Genomic DNA, 6,654 nt, shown 5'->3' with positions numbered 1-6,654 from the left:
GATAAAAAATAAATTAATATAATATTATTATTATTTTTAAATATTAGTTTCTTTAATTTTAATTGTGTTCTAATCTTATTCAAAGACTTTACTGCTCTTTAGCTTGTTCAAACAAATATAATAATTTACCTTATATTTATATTCAAAGTAATTATAGATAATATTAAAACAAGAATAAAAAATAAGTGCAATAGTAGCTTTGAATCAGAGGTATTTGGTTTTGTTAAGTTTGTGATTTGTTGTGATGTAGTGAATACAATCAATGAAATTTTTTATTATAAATTTTATACCAATAAAATTACTTAAGAAAAGATAAAAAATAAAATAAAATTTATATAATATTAAAAATTTATAATGATTGTTGTTATTGGATAATATTAATTAAAAATATAATTATTTTATTATCAAATTAGTTTACATATATTCAAATTTTTATTTGTTTTATTGATAATTATTAAATAATTGTAATAATTTTTATACAACTTTATAAATAATTTTTAAAATATTATTAAGCATTAATTATAAATATTTTCATATTATAAAGTTTTTATACTTTTATTTTTCTCAATTTAATTTTATAAAATTATAAAATTATTAAATATTTTAATTATTTTTTTTAATAATTATATTTTATTTGTATAAAGACATCTTATATTTAATAAATAAAATCACAGTAAACATATAAAATTGATAACAAAAAATAACACTTACAAAATTTATTGAACTAGTTAAAAAATTATTATATTTTAAAAAGTAAATAAATATCGTCATTATAAAAATTGTGAATAAAAAATATTTATATTATAAAATTCATAGATCAGAAAAATATTATATGAACATAGGAAGAATTATTAAAATTTATATTTAAATTAAAATAACTTATATTTCTAAATTTTTATCTTAATTAAAAATATGTGATAAAACTTAATATAAAAATTTAAACTTAATGTACTATATATATATATATATATAATGACAACAATAATAACTATTAAATTAAAAAAATTAATTAAAAAATATTTAATTTTATTTATTTCATTAATTTGTTATTTTAAATTAACAAATAAACATAAAATTAGCTATACTATAACATTAATGTAATATAAAAAATATTATTGATACAATAAATTAAAATACATACTTATATATTACATATAAATTGATAAATTAAATAATAATTTAATTAAAACACGTGCAAGTTATAAAAATATATATTATTATATAATTTATTTATAATTATTTTATTTATATTATTTGCTACATGGTCTAATTATATATATATATATATATATATATATATTGATATATATTATAATAAATTTTTTATTTTATTTTGTTATCATTTTTTTATAAATTTTTACTTTCAAATAAAATATAATTCAGATTTAAGTAATTTCTATTTTTTATAAATAAAAAGAATTATAACATAATATATTAATATAATAATTAAATAATTAAATTAATAACAATAAAATTAAGAGTATAAAAATATGTTAATATAAATTTATTATTTTATTTTTATATTTTATTTTATTTAGTTTTGATTACGTCTTATTTCTGTTCAAAGACTTAACTATTCTTTAAATTGTTTAAATATAATAAATATAATAATTTATTACTAAATAAATTTATTATTTAAAAAGTGTAATCATGTATAATTTTTTTAAATTTTTAATAGAATATAATTTCTGTTTATTATAATTATAAATAAATAAAATTATAATATAATATATTAATTTAATAATAACAGAATTAAAAATATAAAAAATATATTATTAAATAACTTTATTATTTAAATATTTTTTGACAACTCTATTTTTAAATTTTATATATATATATATATATATATATATATATATATATATATATTTATACAGGCTGGCTTGTCAGGCTTAACAGGCCTTACAAAAAGTTTTAACCTGATTTGTTTATTAAAAAGGTCAGGCTAGGCCACAGGCCCTTGTCAAGCGGCCTAACCTGTTTTCATCCTTACCAATGACCTATTAAGCAAACCTTACCCACTACTAGTTAGGATAAATCTAACTCCTCACAAACCCTAGCAAAACTTCTCTATTCCATATTCAACATATTTTTGTCAATACGAGTAAGTGTGCCTATCGTAGAAGTTATTGCCAAAAGAAATTTTTTAATATTAAAAACTAAATTTAGACCAAGAAAACAAATTCATGCCAACATATGAGTGACTTTGATAAATGGGGAAACAAACTTTAGAGACTAATTCGTGATAGTCAAGTAGTAATTAAAAATCATCCAAGACACTTCATTGATCACCATCTCTTTATTAGTATAATAGTCAATTTTGACTGTATAAAAAATCTATTAGCCACATCTATGATGTCAAAGTACTCGAAAAATTTTCACAACTACTTCATTACATTAAATCCCATAGTTTTTTCAAACAACTTAATTATTAAAGCATCCTCTCATGACTAGCATAGTTTAGGAAACACTTCATCATCTACATGTATCTTCGGCTTTAGTCTATTGTTTGGGTAGTTTAGTTTTGCCTCAAAAATTTTACCCCGCATCTTCAAACGTCTGAACGATGTTGCGAACTGGTTCAACAATATTGCACACTCCGACGATTCTGCACTTAACGCATCAACGACACATACAAATCGATTTTCCATAGACAATAAATTCCTCTCTTTCACTTGCTCGTAACGGCAAAGCCAATTAAGTACTAAACAATTTTATCTTTTTATTGTGAAGGAAAAGAGCAGCAACATCAACGCTATTCTAAGAGTTGAGAGCTTTTGAGAGAGGGGAGTATTTTTGTGAAATTAAAAATAAAATGGGGTTGAAAAAGAGTGAGAGTGTGCTGAGAGTTTTTAAGGGTGCAATCCAAATAAAATATTTTCTTGCAAAATTAAATTAGTTTGGGTGGGTTTTTTGGGCTGATTCAAAACTCATATTTTTGGAACAAAAAATAAAACTCAAAAACTAAAACTTTCCCTTCATAAGCTCGACACCCGTACTAACATGTAGAATTTTAATTTTTCTTATTCATGGTAAAACATCTACCTAATCTCTCAAAATAATTAGACACAAAACTAGTATATTTATAAAAAATAAAACCTTGCCCTTCTATCTCAAACATAATGTTTAATTACATCACATAGGCTAATGTAATTACATACAATTATATATATAATATACACATTGCATAATCCACTCAGAGACGTATGACTTCTATGAGTTATATAAATATGGCTCTTTTATTAATTTGAAGTCACTTTTTTTTTTCTTTTATCAATTTATTTATTTTTTCCTTTAAGGACCTTTTACTATTATAAATTTTTGTGTTTATACTACACAAAAAGAATAAAATATGTAAAAATCAAAGTTTTTTGTTCTAAGAAAAGATATGGATCTACTAGGTTAAAAAGATTATAATTTGTCTATAGAGACCCGTTGAAAGAAATTTTACTTTTTAAAAAAATTAAAATTAAATAACATGACTTTGTATTCACAGAAACAACAAAATGAAAAGTTACACTTATTAAACATAATTATTACTTGTGATGTCTATGAATTATATTTTAAAAACTATGCTAAACAAAATTTTGTAAAGAGACATGTTTAAAGTAATCTTACTTTTTTTCTAAGAAGTTACAATTTAAAAGTGACCAACATGACTTTACTTGTGCAAAAATAAACAAAAAAATTTATGTCATATTTTCATATTGGTTAATCATAATTATTACTTGTCACAATTATGAGTTGTTCAAAATGGTTTGATATGGAGTCATATTTTTTTCTTCCTTGTCAATTTGTATTCTTCCTTTTCACAACGTCATATTAGTATAACCTTTTGAGTTTATGCTACGCAGAAAGAACAAAACATGTAAAAATAATTTGTTTTCTTAAAATAGATATGATTGTACTATTTTAAAAATTATACTAAAAACCTTTGTCCAAAATGAAATGTTAAAAGTCAACTTACTTTTTTTTTATGTTTAAAATTGATTAACATAACTTTACATTTTCGCAAAAACAACAAGAATGAGACATTGCACTTGTTAAACATAATTATTTTTTGTGACCTTTGAGTTGTACAAAGATTATTCTTTTACTAATTTGAAGTCACATTTTCTATTGCCTTATCCATTTGTTTTCTTTCCATTTCACCACTTCTTACTAATATAAATATTTACTTTTACACTACTTCAAAAAAATAAAACACGCAAACATTAAAGTGTTTTTTGTTCCCAAATTAAATATGGGAATAAAATTTAAAAAATTATACTAACAACTTTGGCCAGAAAGATTTCTTCAAAGTTATCCTACTTTTTTCCTAAAAATTTAAAATTGATTAATATGACTTTACATTTACAAAAAATAATAAAAATGAGATGTTACATTTGTTAAACATAATTATTAATTGTGACCTCTTTGAACTGTTTGATGATAATTATTTTACTGTTTTGAAGTCACATTTTCCTCTTCTTCATTAATTTATTTTCTTTCTTTTTCAATGTTTTTACTAATATAAATTTTCACTATTGATTTGTTAACTTTAAACATGTATCTCATATTGTAACAAATTCTTAATTGTTACTTGTTTGATTAATTACTTGTGTGATGCTATTTATTTTAACATATTCACTTGAAATATTTAAAATTTTTAAATTATGTTAATTTATATTTTTAAAATAATTTCTATAAGCATAAGTTTTAAAGATTTTAATATATATCAGGTCAACACTCACAGGTTCAAACAGTACATCAATCTAAATTTATTTTAAATTTAATTATTCAAATTGAATTCAAACTAATCTATTTTATTTTTTAAAACTAGTTTTAACATTTAAATTTATTTTAAAATTATTTTGAAATATAATTTTGATTAAAATTGATTTTAATATAATGTTTTACATTGAATTAGTTTTATATCTAAATTTTAAGTACATGTATAAATTTAGTTTTTAAAATAAAATTAATTTGTTGTAACGTACAATTGTATTAAATTAGTGCATTTCAATTTTTTTAAATAATCTTTATTAATTATTATACTTTACAGAAACTTTTATAAAATTAATTATTATTTTTAATATATTATTAATAAACAGAGTTAACGACAAAAGTTTAAATTAAAAATTATAAAAATAAAATATTAAGAATATTAAATAATAATAAATATTGTATTATAATATTTAAAAATTTTAAATATAAAAAATAATCATTAATTTAGAAATATTTGTAAATTTTTTATAGCTTTAATATAATAATTATATTTTTAAATAATATCATTTTAAATATTTAATTTTAATTATAAGAATTATGGTTAATAAAAAAATATTAATAGTAAAACATTCTTTTTATACTATAAATGTATTGTAAATTTAGTTTCAAATAGTCTATAATGCACTGTTGCATTTCTTACCCTTAGTGAGTAGCTTGCCTCCATCTATAATATGAATTGGAACGAATAAAGGAAAATTTGATTTTAGAAAATTGATTTAAAACACTAATTCAATTAAAAAATTTATAAAGAAAAAAATCAATTTAATATGTATCCAATTTTTTAAAATTAATTATAAATTGTAACTACATAATCAGATTTTTGTTGCCTAAACATATCAATCAGTGACTCATTGACCCGACCCGATACCCTTGCTAAGTCAAAGACCGGGTTAATTCATACGAGATTGATTAAAGGTAATTGGTCATAAAACTTTAAGGACCAATAGAATAGTACTTAATATTGCTAGACTATTAAAGATTTATTGTAATGATCATGCAACATTTTTTATAAGAACAACTACTTTAAGGGTGCTAATCATATGGAATTAAAGCACTTTCCTATAAAAGAAGTTCAAAAGAAAATATGGTTAATAGAACATGTTGGCACCAATCTCATGATAGTTAACTCATTACAAAATGGTTAATGCCTAAGACATTTATTGGACATGCTAAAGAAAGGAAATTATTGTTATATAGAATTGTTGATTTTTATGTTTTGTGTATTATGTACTAGGAACTCTCATTTATGATATGTTTCTGATTAATTGTTCTCTATACTTGCATGCACGATTATATTTTAGTAATGTAAACAATATCTGCCCTTAGCGAGGACACTATGTAGGATCAATTATGTGTTTATCCAATCTGTGGTAGATGAAACAGACTATATCAATTAAATGATAATAATATCAATTATGTACTTAACCTTAAAAATGATCTATAATGATAATTTTATTAAAATTTTGTGCGAGTTTTACAAAATGGTAGTTTTAGCCCTTCCTTCCATGTCATGTAACTAATTGATCAACTAAAAATTAAACTTAATGTTATATATAGCAAAACTCTTATGCCAGTGAGTGCAGGAAAAAGCTATTAAGCGAAGGTAAGATAACCTGATTTCTTTAATAAGTTATATAAAATAAATATACTATTGGCTTTGGTTCTCGAAATTTTGGGAGTGCATTTTAAAAAATAAAACATGTAGTTTTAATTGTTGATTAAAAAATCTTTGATCAAAATTAGTTAGAGGAGTCAAATTTAATTGCAAAAATAATAATTGAATAATTATATAGCTAGTCAATTTTGAAATAAATTAGATTAAATTAGCCCAATCGTATTTATGATGTGATTATAGAATTTTTTTTATTATAGTTAAATTAATTTAAT

This window comes from Abrus precatorius, unplaced genomic scaffold, assembly GCF_003935025.1.
Source record: "Abrus precatorius isolate BTA unplaced genomic scaffold, Abrus_2018 Scaffold5, whole genome shotgun sequence".
NCBI classification, from domain to species: Eukaryota; Viridiplantae; Streptophyta; class Magnoliopsida; order Fabales; family Fabaceae; genus Abrus; species Abrus precatorius.
Note: the sequence above shows the minus strand (reverse complement) of the source record.